The sequence below is a fragment of the Mastomys coucha genome, unplaced genomic scaffold (assembly GCF_008632895.1).
Source record: "Mastomys coucha isolate ucsf_1 unplaced genomic scaffold, UCSF_Mcou_1 pScaffold22, whole genome shotgun sequence".
Lineage (NCBI taxonomy): Eukaryota > Metazoa > Chordata > Mammalia > Rodentia > Muridae > Mastomys > Mastomys coucha.
In genome coordinates, this window is record NW_022196905.1 from 183015836 (window position 1) to 183030281 (window position 14446).

The following is a 14446-nucleotide window of genomic DNA, read 5'->3' on the forward strand; positions in this document are numbered from 1 at the left end:
TCTCTCTCTCTCTCTCTCTCTCTCTCTCTCTCTCTCTCTGTCTCTCTCTCTGTCTGTCTCTCTGTCTCTCTTTCTCTTTTTCCCTCCCTCCCTTTCTCCCTCTCTTCTCCCTTATCTTGTGTACACCATCGTTACCTTGAACTTCTTGAATAATCCCACAGTCTTCACCTCTCATCTATTTCCTTAGTTCTAAAATTATGGACTTGCCTGTTTATATGCAACCACTCCTTTTGTTCATTACAAATGGGTTTTGTTTGGTTTGGTTTTGCTTTTAAGAAAAATCAGCTGCATATGTAGCAGAGTATGGCCTTGTTGGACATCAGTAGGAGGAAAGGCCCTTGGTACTGTGAAGACTTGATGCCCGAGTGTAGAAGAATGCCAGGATAGAGAAGCAGGAGTGCATGGCTTGGCGAGCAGGGAGAAGAGGGATGGGATGGGGGTTTTCTTAGGGGAAACAAGAAAGGGGGATAACATTTAAAATGTAAATAAAGAAAATATCTATGCTGAGCAAAAGTGCCTTACAATGTAAAAGTTGTACAGTACTTACATTCCCAAGTAGCATCTTCATTATTTGGCTAGTAATCACATTTTGGTATTAATATTTAGAGAAATAGACCTCAGCAGTGTATTTACTGTACAACTCTTAAGTCCTTAGCTGTAGTTTTAATAAGCATGACATTATTTGGCAAATATATAGCATTTACATCATTTTCAAAAATACTGCTGTCTAATGCATATTTTTAGCCTGAAATTTTGATGCATCTTTTTTCCTTGTTTTTTCTTCATTTGTTTTGTTCCTTTTTGTCATTATTAATATTAAACCATGTAATCTTTGCAAGCATACATTGAACATTATTCTGGAACATTTATTGCCTTACCAGACACGTTAGTAAGAAATGTTCTTTAGAGTAGAAGGGTAGACTTGAGTTTCTATACTTTAATAAGACTTCTTAGTTCGTGGGGGGACGGGAGCACTTTGCTTTCATCTCATTGTTTTCAAACCCACACCTGAAATGAGTTTCATGTCAAGGATCAGCAGTTTTCAAACTTGAGGTGGTACTTTCTTAGTGCACATGACTCAAGATACTAACAGAGTAACAAGATCTATAGAATTGCTATTCAATCGAATCCATATACTTGAACAAATGTGTGAATCTCAAATATCTCAAAGCAAAAGAGTTGTAGAATGTTTTTGAAAAAGCACTGAAGTTAGACCAAGGCACAGTTTTGTTTTAGCAGATATTTAAGTTAATTGTAAAGATAAGGAATGCATCATGGGTCAAAAATTAAACATTCCTCAATTTTATGCATATTTTGTTCCTGTTATATTGGCTTTATTTTCAAAATTGTAATTTATAGTATTAGTTTCCTTTCAATGGTATTTTTGCATATACTATTCATTTAATAAATGAGTTCTGACTTTCAAAAAATATTTAAAAACAAAAAAAGAAAAATCTGCTCATTGAAGCCATTTTATTTCATTTTCTCAAGTAAATCTGATATTTGTTCTAAAAAGAAAACAATTGAAAATAAATATATTAGCATTTTTAAAAATTACTGAGCAAGGAATGAGGGACTCTGAAGCAATTAGTCTTAAAAGTGATACCTTCATCATCCCCCTCGACCCCCTACACACATACCAAGGCTCAGGAAACAATGCAGAAGGGGAGTCAGAAAGACTGTAAGAGCCAGAAGGGATGGAGAAATCAAAAGGAAATAGCTTCTTTTAGACTGAACAGGGCCAACACACAGAGACTGTGACAGTATGCGCTAGACCTGCACTGGGTCAAGCCAAAGGGAGCCTCAGCACTGAGAGTCGGAAGCCTAGATGGTACTATGCCTAAGGAAGAAGCTATTTGCAATTGCTTCCTGATGACAAAGGGAATAGTCAATTTCCGAACATGGAGTGTCACTGGGTATACTCAAACAACTAAGTTCCAGGGCAGGCCCTGTGCTCAGGAGGAGTTTCCTAACACAAAGAACTACACACTAATTTTGTGGGGTTTTTGTTTTGTTTTGACGTTTTTTTCTATCTCTTTTGTTTTGTTTTGATTTGATGTTCAGTGTTGGTGAGAAAATGAGAGAGAGGAAGAATTTAAAGTTGGGAGCGTTGAAAGGTGGGGAGGATCTGGGGAGTGTTGGCAAAGGGGAGGGGAAAATCATGGTTAAAATATATTGTATTTTTTATTTGTAAAATAAATTTACAAATAAATTATTTATATTGTATTGAACTAAGTCTTGGTATTGAAAATTAATTTGGAATTGAATTTTAAATAATCAAAAATTTGCGAGGTTATTCATGCATTTAAACAATTTCTGAGGTACTTAGAGTTTTTACTCTACAATTGTGTATAGCTTTTCTTCAGAAATGTATGTATGAAGAAAGAAAGAAAACTAACAAAGATAAAATCCTGGGCTGGTAAGATGGCTCAGCGGGTAAGAGCACCAACTGCTCTTCCGAAGGTACTGAGTTCAAATCCCAGCAAGCACATGGGTGTCTCACAACCACCTGTAATGAGATCTGATGCTCTCTTCTGGTGCATCTGAAGACAACTACAGTATATTTATTTACAATAATAAATAAATCTTTGGGCCATAGGGACTGAGCAAGCAGGGTCTACCGAAGCAAGTAGGGTGGACTAGAGTAAGCAGGATTGACCAGAGTAAACACAGGTCCTAAAAGTCAATTCCCAACAATCAGATGAAGACTCAAAACTATCTGTATAGCTACAGTGTGTACTGATATACATAAAATAAATAAATAAAAATTTTAAAAAAGATAAATTCCCTCTTTAAGAACAATTTCCATAAGGCAAAGTTGACCTCTTTAAATTACACGTACGTGAACTTAAAAAATCAAATGAAAATATGAAACAAAGAATGTGCAGCAAAGTTTATATTAGTTCTTTACCCAATACATAATGAGTTTTAAGGATAAATCTGTTATTTATATTTCTCTTCCAAGCTTTACATCTTGAAAGCCAAAGGAACTTCTTTGTGTGCCAGTGTCTCAGCCTCGAGTCAAGTTCCTAAGGATGAATGCTCCACTTTACCAAAAAAAATATGTATATGACAATTATATTTTATTTAATTGTAAATCTTATATGGCTGGGGGTACATCACAGTAACATAACAACTCTAAAAAACAGTATTGTTACTAGTGATTTATTAGATTTTTCTTGTTAGCTCTTTTGAATAGAAGTGAATCATTGTGCTTTTACTATCTTATTACTTGATTGTAAAAAAAGGTACATATATGTATATATGCAAACATAATCAGCCCCAAATTTCTACCTTTAATATCCTTTGTTTTAATTTCAACTTCTTACTTATGTGTTTCTTACCACTTTCAAATTATGTATTTTACTTTTTCAGTTGGTGTATTTTTAACTTACATCTGTCAATTAGATGACTGATTCTACTGTGTAGATTTTTATAGACTCCTTCTTGACCTCAGCTGTGGTTGGACCATATTTCCGGAAATCAGGTTAGGAATGTTTGAATTGAAAACCCTTCTGCTCAGCTCTAACTGACCTTCATAAGACCACAGGAAATTTCTTTAAGGATTTATTTCTAAATGAATCAAATTACTTTCACAGAGATGTCCCAGTCAAAATTGCACATGAGAATTTTAAAATATGTCACAGAATAGTCTCGGCTTTCATATTTCATATTTCATTTAAACAAAAAGTTTGCCATTAAATATCTTGAGACACATTGATTAAAAAAGAAACTGATAACAAGCCAAAATCATTCAACATGATTTTTATAAGTTTGTGTATCCATAAGGTTATGACATAGATAAATCTTATTCTTGTTGTGATTTATGTATTCACACTGTCACTTTGCTGATGATTTTATGAAAACAAAAGTCATTTAGTTTTTGGAAAGTTGTCTTATAGGTTTTTGAGGTATATTATGATATTCACAAAAGCCACATAAACACAATTGGCAAATTGACAACTATGAAGAACAGGAGAAGAGCATAGGTAAATAACAGAAGGTTAAGAGTTAAATAGTATATGTTTGGTGTTAAAATGAAAGGCTGGAGAATCTTAGAATGTATATTGTATAACTTTTACCTAAAAGCAGGCATGGAAAACCTCTGCCACAAGCCAAAAAAAAGGTGGAGTAGCTAGTTCCAGGAACTTTGCTAATCCAGAGCCTCAGGGCTCTGGTTCCCGATACCTGCCCCTCCTGAATGATCCACTATGAGGGGGGAACTAAGAATGAAGGTCTAGTGGTTTATGAGACTCCACCCTGTGGACCAGTAGATGAAGATTGCATTCCTAGAATGAATGTGTTCCCTTCCCTAACTGAATACCTTGGGTTGGGTCACTCTGAAAGTCTCCACTGTTTTTATGTTCTGATTTCCTTGGTAACCCTCTCCCCGCCCCCAGCCTGTGGATGTTCCCTTAAATATCCCACACTTCTTGTGCTCGGGGTCGGACTCTGGCCAGCATGGTCACGAGATCGACCCTGGTGTCGAACTCTGGCCAGTAAGGTCATGAGATTGACCCGGTTCCGGTATCCCCAATAAACCTCATGTGATTGCAGCAAGTTCGGTCTCTCGTGAATCATTGGGTGGTCATGTCATCCCGAGACTTGAGTAAGGATCTCCCCAGTTCTGGGAGTCTTTCAAAAACACACAGAATTCTGTTTAAAAAGAACTTCAAAAGAAAGAGTGAAGCTGGAATTGCATATGGCTAACATGTATCTGATAATCTAAAATATTATTTGCCTGAAAGATGCTACATAACTTCTCTGTTAGTGTCTTCAGAAAAAATTTCAAACCAGGAAAAAAGCTATTTTTAGTAAGGGTTAATACTGTTACATTCCATGGTGGGGCATCTTTTGGGTATATTCCCAAGAGTTATATTTCTGGGTCTTCAGGTAGATCTATTTCCAATTTTCTGAGGAACTTCTAGATTGATTTCTAGAGTGGTTGTATGAGTTTGCAGTCCCACCAGCAATGGAGGAGTGTTCCTCTTTCTCTACATCCTCTCCAAGATATGCTGTTACCTTAGCCATTCTGATTGGTGTAAGGTGGAATCTCAGAGTTGTTTTGATTTGCATTTCACTGATCACTAAGGACTTTGAATTTCTTTAGGTGCTTCTCAGCCATTTGAGATTCCAATGTTGTGAATTCTCAGTTTAGTTCTATACCCCATTTTTGGATTGCATTGTTTGGATTTTTGGTGGTTAGCTTCTTGAGTTCTTTATATATTTTGGATATTAGCCCTCTATCAGATGTGGGGTTAATGAAGATTTTTTTTCCCCAATCTGTAGGTTGCTGATTTGTCTTATTGACTATGTCCTTTGCCTTACAGAAGCTTTCCAGTTTCATGAGGTCCTATTTATCAATTCTTGATCTTAAAGCATGAGCCATTGGAGTGCTGTTTAGGAAATTTCCCCCTGTGCCAAAGAGTTCAAGGCTCCTTCCCACTTTCTCTTGTGACCTCCCCCAGCCAGGAGCTGGCTGTCTCAGATCTTGCCTTGCCACAAACATCCGGCCCACCTGGGGTGAGGTTTCCTGACTTGAACAAAGCCATTTTGTTCCTGCCACTTCTCTGCCTTGAAGTTCCTGCTAACAGCTATGCCCTGCTGAATTGAATTGCTTTGCCTGTTTAAGACATGAGCATCCAGATGCTAATTTGGCCACAGGATGATGGCAAACTGAGGGCAGGGTTTTGTGTGCTTGCTTGATTTTCTCAGTTTGATAATACACTTTGGACTATGAGCAGAAACCATGCCTTGGTCCCATTTTTTTTATTTATTCTTGTTTCTGTCTGATTCCCTTAATTTCCCTCAGGTCCCTTCCCCTCTTCCAGAAGACCCCATCCATATGTAGCTGCTGGTAGCTGCAACATTCTCTTTTATTAGATTCAGTGTATCTGGTTTTATGTTGAGGTCTTTGATCCCCTTGGACTTGAGATTTGTGTAAGTTGACAAATTTGCTTCTATTTTCATTTTTCTACATATAGACAGTACATTACAGAGAAAGAAATTACAATTTTAAAAAAGTGGTTTTCTAGGAAGGCTGATACACAGGCCATTTTGCTACTCTGGAATTCCTAGACTTCCAGATTTTTATCTTTTGGGGAAACTATACCATACAATGACCACTGGTCTACTCAGAAAAGCTATGTTATTTCATGGAGCCTCTGTGCACTGGTTCAACCTGCAAAAGACTCTTTGAGCACCTTAGTATTTAAAAAGTTTCTAAATTGCAATGTGTGTTAGGATCTAAGCATACTGTGTTTTGATCATGCAACATTAATTTTCTTATAGTGTTGGTCCAATGGTCATGTACTACATAAATTAATAATTAATGAATATAAAATTTTTAAGGTCTTAAGTGTTGCTGTTGACAGAAGCTCTGTTTCTGTGAAGGTGTGTGAGATTAAATTGCTACCTGAAGGTGTAGAATGATGACTCAGAATGCTTGCTGCTCTTACCAATACCCATGTTAGGCTGGTCAAAATTACCTGAGACAACAATTCTTGATGATATGCCATCCACTTCATGCTTGCACTTACATACACTCAAAGAAACACACATACCCAAGCAAAATTAAGATAAATTAAAAATAAATAAATTGCTACTTCAAGATGAAAATGCTACTATGAACAGGTATCTAGATCTCTGCTTTAAATGGCAATGTTCACGTTGAAAGGTGAAAAGCAATCGTAGACAGATTACACTTGCAATAATGTAACCATTTAGCTAGATAACATGGCATCACACAGTAGCTGCCCATGCTATTTGGTGACGTTTGACTGTTCGATACTCTGTAATAGGCATTCCTAGACAAATAGTAACAACTGAGTCTCCACTTACTCCCAAATCCGTTAGAATTTTCTGGAGTTATCAAATTCTTGGTTTAGTATCCTAGCTTTTCATTACTGCCTATGAATCAATATATATTCTAACCAAAAGATGGTATTCTCTACTCACAAAGTAAGTGACCTGTACATCATCAAATTCATAACGATAAATGTGTTTCCTTTTAATTATCTTCCAGAGTATCTGCTAGCATGGCTATACTGAGCTAACATATCTGAGAACAAACTTTGACTTCGTACTTTATTGTTCTTTTTCTCCCCATTATGTTCTTTTAATGACATCGTGGTCTTGTTACAGATTCCTAAGCATATACTTGATAATGTTCTCATTAAGGCATGCCAGAAAGCTAACACAAAAGTCTTATGAGATCAGATCACTTGTCTACTAGCTTAATATTTCTCTGCATTGGGCTGCATTCAGTTGACAGCATTAGTTTCACTTAGTAAGTGGGATAATTTAGCATTTCCAACTACTACTATGATAGTGTCAAAACCCAAAGATGTTTACCTGGCAGATATCTTGACTTCTTTTTCCTTGGTTCCCTGACTTTGGAGAATGAAAGAGCTTTAGGTAAGACAGCAATCTTCAGATGCTAGTAAATCCAGGAAGGGGTTGGCAACTGAGATAATTTTCTGGTCAACTTTCTCAACTGATAGGAGAATATAAAGAGTCAGTCTCCACAAAAAATATCTGAGTTCTACAGCATAGTGCTGAGGCTACGGTCATACATAATCCTTCACGATGTGATCATGCATGCTTTGTTCTTAACTTGACGATATCAAGATGAATGTACTCTAAAGTTCATACCAACCTTGCTTTAACTTGTTGTTACACGTGTATTGCTTCTATTATTTGACACCTAGTGCTTATCAATGATAAGCATAGTATTTAAGCCTCTCAAAGTCATGGTAATAAATATGACTAACTATGAACAAGGATCTCAGCATGGAATCTACTTTAGGAAATTTTTTTTGAACAGGCATATTCATCTACTTTACACGTATTCAATGGATTCATCTAACCACTAAAATGAACGAGGTTAAATCTGGTAAACATTATTCTACCTCATTGTTGGCCTTTCAAAAATGAGTTATAGCTAAGAATAATGTGCTTGCAAAAGCACAGACAAGCAAATACACTGATCTCCCAGGACAGACATTTTAAATCATTTAAAAATTTGAAATATGGGCCTCATTTTTTCCTTATAAGAAAGATAATGATTTCCCTGTTGGAGCTCATAATGTGGTAAGATGTCTAAAGAAAGCTGAATAATGGAAACTGACTTCATCACAATGCTGCTTTGTCTTGTTATGAAGGAAAAAAGAAACACCATGATGAATTATGCTCAATTCACAATCTATCACGACATTCTGGAAAGAAATAGAATAATTATTTCCATTAATGTTAAACATCTTCTGAAGACAGATATATGTCAGTTCAGCTTAATTTTATATTTTATTACAAAACCCATACAAAAGGAAAGATTGAATTAATGTAAGAGATATTCTCACACTTTGAACTTCATGAGTAATTAAAAATGAAAAATAAGATTCTGAATAGGACTTTTGATACTTTTGTCAGCCAATATGTTCCCATTAAGCACTGTGGTTTCAAATTTGGCACTCAAGTAACTTTAATGTCAATTCAATTTGCCATTTAAAATGCTGTATCGGAGCACAGCTTTTTAAAAGAGCATATTCTACCAGGAAGAATTAGTTTGGATAGTTGAATGCTTTTTTACATATATCAAATGACTTACAGACAATTTTACATAGCAAAGTAAAATGAACTCAGTAAAACAATTTAAACTTCTGAATAAGAAAAATATCAACTAGTATCTGTCACTCAATAAATATTTCTATTTCTTTAAAATGTCATGGTCTTCACCACACCTACACAACACGAGTATATTATCTTCAGGATTTTTGTTGTTATGAGCAGGAAAATAATATTTTACTCATTTTTTCAAATTTCAGAAAATCATCTTAAGTGGTCCCTTATGATGCTTGTTTTATACAAAATGATGAATTAAGAATTTGAAATCAGCAACTTAGTAGACTAAGATCCTTAGAAATGTGCAGATCTAACCATCAAATCTATCCATTTGAAAAGCATTTTGATCACAAAAATAAGTTTAAATACAAATTGTTCATTAATTTGGTTAAAATAGAATTAATAAATATACTAATTGCAAACATTTATTTTATTGTCAAAAATGTCAATTAGCTATAATATTTATATATTAAAACCTCATCATGCTATAAAACCCAACCAAATAACTGAATTTGTAGCCCTAAGATACTAAGATGAGCTATATTATTAGCATTTTCTATACCTATAAAGAATTTTTATTGGGTATAACTTGGTTATATTTTAAAATAAAGTAAGCATTTACCATTTGGTGGAGTTTAGGGTAAAGTTATGGTGATAAGATGCTATATGAAAATGCTTAGTAGACTCAATCAATTGCCAACTTTCTAAAAATTGAAGAAGGAATGAAAGGAAGAAGCCGGGAGTGGGGGCAGTGTCAATGTATTACTCTACCTAGATGAACATCTGTATCAATTACCTATTGTGACTAAAGCAGTTTATTAATATCTCTCATATTCATCTTATAGTTCTGCCTTGAGGTCTTTATCATTGGTACAGTTATAAATTTACCTGCATACTGTCATTTGAAAGTTTGACCATATGCAAAAGGATTGCTTAAAGTGTTAGTAATAGGAATTCTGACAGGATTATGCTAATGTTGTGAACTATAGTCCTAAAGGCTGTTTCTCTCTGTGGCTTGAGTGTCTCATACTATGGATGGTTTAGTTCAAACACAAATTTCCCTACCATTGGTATTCTAAATGGCATATGCCAAGACTTGGGTTTTCATGACTTAACCTTTTACAACTTTTTTTTTTTACAACCCAGAATCTTCTGTGTATACCAAGAGAGTGGGAAAAGATCTTTACCAACCCTATATCTGATAGAGGGCTAATATCCAATATATACAAAGAACTCAAGAAGCTAAACTCCAGAGCACCAAATAACCCTATTAAAAAAATGGGGAACAGAACTAAACAAAGAATTCTCAACTGAGGAATATGGAATGGCTGAGAATCACATAAGAAATGTTCAACATCCTTAGACATCAGGGAAATGCAAATCAAAACAACCTTGAGATTTCACTCCACACCAGTCAGAATGCCCAAGATGAAATACTCATGTGGCAGCAGATGCTGGAGAGGAGGTAAAGAAAGAGGAACACTCCTCCATTGCTGGTGGGATTGCAAGCTGGTCCAACCATTCTGGAAATCAGTTTGGTGGCTCCTCAGAAAATGGGACATAGTACTACCTGATGACCCAGCAATACCACTGCTGGGCATATACCCAGAAGAAGCTCCAAAATGTAATAAGGACACATCACATGCTCCACTATGTTCATAGCAGCCTTATTTGTAATAGCCAGAAGTTGGAAAGAATCCAGATGCCCTTCAACAGAGGAAAGGATACAGAAAAAGCGGTACATTTACACAATTGAGAACTTCTCAGCTATTAAAAATAACAAATGCATGAAAATGCCATCCTGAGTGAGGTATCCCAATCACACACATGGCATACAACCTTTTTTAAATAGCAAGAACTTTGTTGTTTTTGTGCTTTTTTGTTTATTCTGAAGACATGAACAGAGAATTTAGAAGATCAGAAATAGAGAAAAGGACCATCTGTGTAGCTAAGTGGTTTACATTTTTTTCTGGTAGATATCAACCTTTGGGTTTATGTCTATCACCACAAAAGAAGAGTGTCTTATTTTATGTTCTAAATGAAGAAATAAGAAACTTACTGAAGAAGTAAGAAAAGTAAAAAGCCACTCTTTATTTTTTCCACTTTTATTGAAAATATAAAGCCACTCTTTATTTTTTCCACTTTTATTGAAAATATTTTTTCATAAAATATACCAGATTACAGTTTCCCCTCTATCTACTCCTCTCAGTTCCTCCCATCTACCTGCTCCAGATCCACTCTCTTTCTGTCTCCCATTTGAAAAGAACTGGCTTCTAAGAGATAACAACAAAACCTAACAAAATAAAATGTAATGAGATAGAACAACAGTCATCACACTCCATTTGGACAAGGCAAACCAACAGAAGGAAAAGAGCCCCAAGAAAAGACACTGGAATCAGACACTCATTGTCACACTCAGGAATCCCATAAAAATACTAAACTGAAAGCTACAGCATCTATGCTGAGAACCATGTATGGACCCATGCGGGTCCTGTGCATGCTTCTTCCATCTGTGGGAGCTCATAGATGTTTAGTTCAGTTGATTGAAAGGGCCCTGCTCCCCTGGTGTCCTCCTTGTCCTATGGCTCTTATACTCTTTCTGATACTTCTTCACAGGGTTCCCTGAGCTCTCAGGAGAGGAGTTTGATGAGCACAAACCATTTAGAGCTGTGTGTTCCAAGGTGCCCTCCCCTCTGAGTAATGTATGCCTGAAGGTCTCTGTATTCCCATCTGCTGTGCTTATGTTTCTCTTTTTGGTATGGTACAAGAACAACTTCAAGTACCAAAGAAAATAGAATGTAGAATTCTATGGAAGCACTAGAAACACCTCCCCATGTTCAATGAACTGTGTATGTGTTGTCTTCAGCAATAGGGCCCTTCTGTCAGTTTGTGTAAAGGAACCTATAGTCTCTGCACTAGCCTACGTTCCTTGGGGTTTTCATTTGACCCCTTTGACGAACAACTCAATTGGATGTAACATATTCCTAGTACTAGAAGCATTGGTTTGTGAAAAGAGATATCCAGATGGAACTCTCTTTCCCTCATTATTTGGATACTTCAGTTAGATCATCTTCATATATTTTAGGAGTTTCTTTCAGTTGCTCTTGTTACCAAAACTTTTTGAGAATAACTTCAGATTCACCCCAGATTAAATTAAAAATTTGGTAGTCTCTTGCAGTTCTTAGTCTCTTTAGTTGAATAATTTAAAACTATGAACTCAAAAAGGGATGCTTCAGAGCCAGGTATATTGGCATACACCTTTAGTTCCATCACTGGAAGGCAAAAGCAAACAGATCATTCAAGGATTTCAATGACAACCTGGTCATAGTGAGTTCCAGGCAAGGGCTACATAATTGTCTCAAAAAGTTTTTATATAGAACAGAGTTCATAGTTATAAAACTCAGAGGAGAATGGAAGTAGAAAAACTGGAAAAGAGAAAGAAGAAAAAAAGAAAGAAAGAAAGAAAGAAAGAAAGAAAGAAAGAAAGAAAGAAAGAGAAAAATAGAAAAAAGAGAGAAAAGAAAGAAAGAGAGAGAAATAAAGTGAGAAAGAAAGAAAGAAAGAAAAGAAGGAAGGAAGAAAGGAAGGAAGAAAGAGAGAAAATGTGTATGTGAGAGAGAGAGGGGTGAGGGAGAGTCAGAGAGAGAGAGACAAAGAAATTGCTTGTAAGCAGTGACAAAGACAAAAAGAGAAGGGCGCTAAGGTTCTGCCTGGTATCTGAAAGGAAAAGACAGAATACATTTTTTAAAGTTATGTCTTTATGAGTCCTGAATTAGTCCTGATCCAGAAAGGAAAACCAGCTACACAGAGCATCATATCTGCCCCATAGTGAATGTAAACAGGGTAGGAGTTCTGGGAAGGAAAAGTGGTTTATCTCAGTAATTAATGGCATAATTTTTCCTCCTCTCTCTTTATCATCACTTAAGATGGATGCACTTTCCTGAATGCTGATACTTGCTCAGATACCATATCAGGTCCCCAATAGACCAGATACCCATTCTCATACCCAGAGGGAATTAATGTTTGCTTGATGGGTCTTTGCTACCATAACAATATGATATTCTAGAGAACACTTGAGATTTTGAGCCTACAGTATAATTTATATGCATAGAATGATCAAATGCATAGTACCATTGTGGATAAGTAAGTGATTAGTGCTATGACAACTCACAAATGAAACAGGTGTAGCTTCTAGGGGTGTATAGCTATCTCCTATTCAATAAATGTCTGAGACAAAAGACAACTAAAAAGAGAAGTAAGACAATAGGAAAATGTGAATTTGTAACAGTGGTTAAAAAAGCCATCCTTAATAAAAAGTTGTAAGCAACATAAATTGTAAATGGAATTAACAAAAAGAATTTCAGGACATTAGAGGAACATATAATGTTATGTAAATAGAGCACCAAATGTTTTGGGCCTTCTATGATATCAACTAGTGTGAAATGCATGCTACAATGCTACCATAATATGAGCTGATGTGCCACAGAAACTAGCTGTTATAAACAATACTGTTTATTGTGGACATAATTATAATAGTTTTTTACCCATAGCTTTCCTAAACAGACTTTATTTTATTTTTATTTCTTAAAGTATTACAGCTCACTCATAATGTCCATGATGTATTATTTTGAATTCCTAGGTTGGACAATATTCTTAAATGACATCTGAATTTACATCTGGCATCAGTATCATCTTCTGTGTAGTGTAATTTTGCCATTAAACCATATAAAGTGAAGTGTATTTCTTCAGTACCTTGATCCAGTGTAGACTCTGATGGCTTTGACAAATAGAACACAATGAGAACATCCTTGCTTTCTACAGTGTGATGAACACAAATGTTCCCCTTTCATTGTGGAGGTGGGCCAAAACATACTAAGCACATATATAATAGCCATTGAGTGTGTAGCTTAATGACAAACCCCTGAACTATTCCTAGCCCTCAAGATGAACCCTATAATAGCAACGGCTTTACTGCTGTGTATTAAAATATCATGGTTCTGTTGGGCAAAGGAGGTACAATAGATGATTAAGGCTATAATGGCATGCGGTGTAATCATTCTGAAAAGCAAGGCACTTCTTTTTCATCTTTTGAGCCTCCTGTCTTATATTCTAGGTTGGTGCTAATCAGAGTATAAGTAAATTTGTACATACTAAAGATTTTACAATAAATTCTTAGTTCTCTATATTTCTGAATTTTATGCTGACAATGCTGTGCTTTTAACATCCAAAATGCAAGGGAAATCAGACATCAAAATTCCAAGTGGTCATTATAGAAAATATCCTCTTTTAAGATATTCTAAGTATAGCTTAAGGTTGATATAAGATAATGATTAATTAAATGTCATTTAAAATACATTCTTTTGTAAATACTGGAAACTTTTTTGTTTGTTTGTTGGTTTGTTTTTAAAGAGAGTTTTAAAAACTATTTATTTATTTTATGCATTTGAGTACATTGCAATTGTCTTTAGATACACCAGAAGAGAGCATCAGATCCTGCTATAGATGGTTGTAAACCACAATATGGTTGCTGAAAATTAAATTCATAACCTCTGAAAGAGCATTCAGTGCTCTTTAACACTGAGCCAGAGCCATCTCTCTATCTCAAGGACACTGTTTTAAAAGGTTTAAAATAATGATAAACATTTATGCAGATGTTACTGTATGATCCACAATAGGATAATTATTCAGAACTTTGTTTTCCATCTTTGTTGCCTGCATTTGTTTGCTCCATTCACAGTACTTTTCTATCAATATTCATGGAATCATTAGAATACTTAGAAATTACTGGAAAAAATTCAATGAGGCTAAATGTAGACCACATCAAATA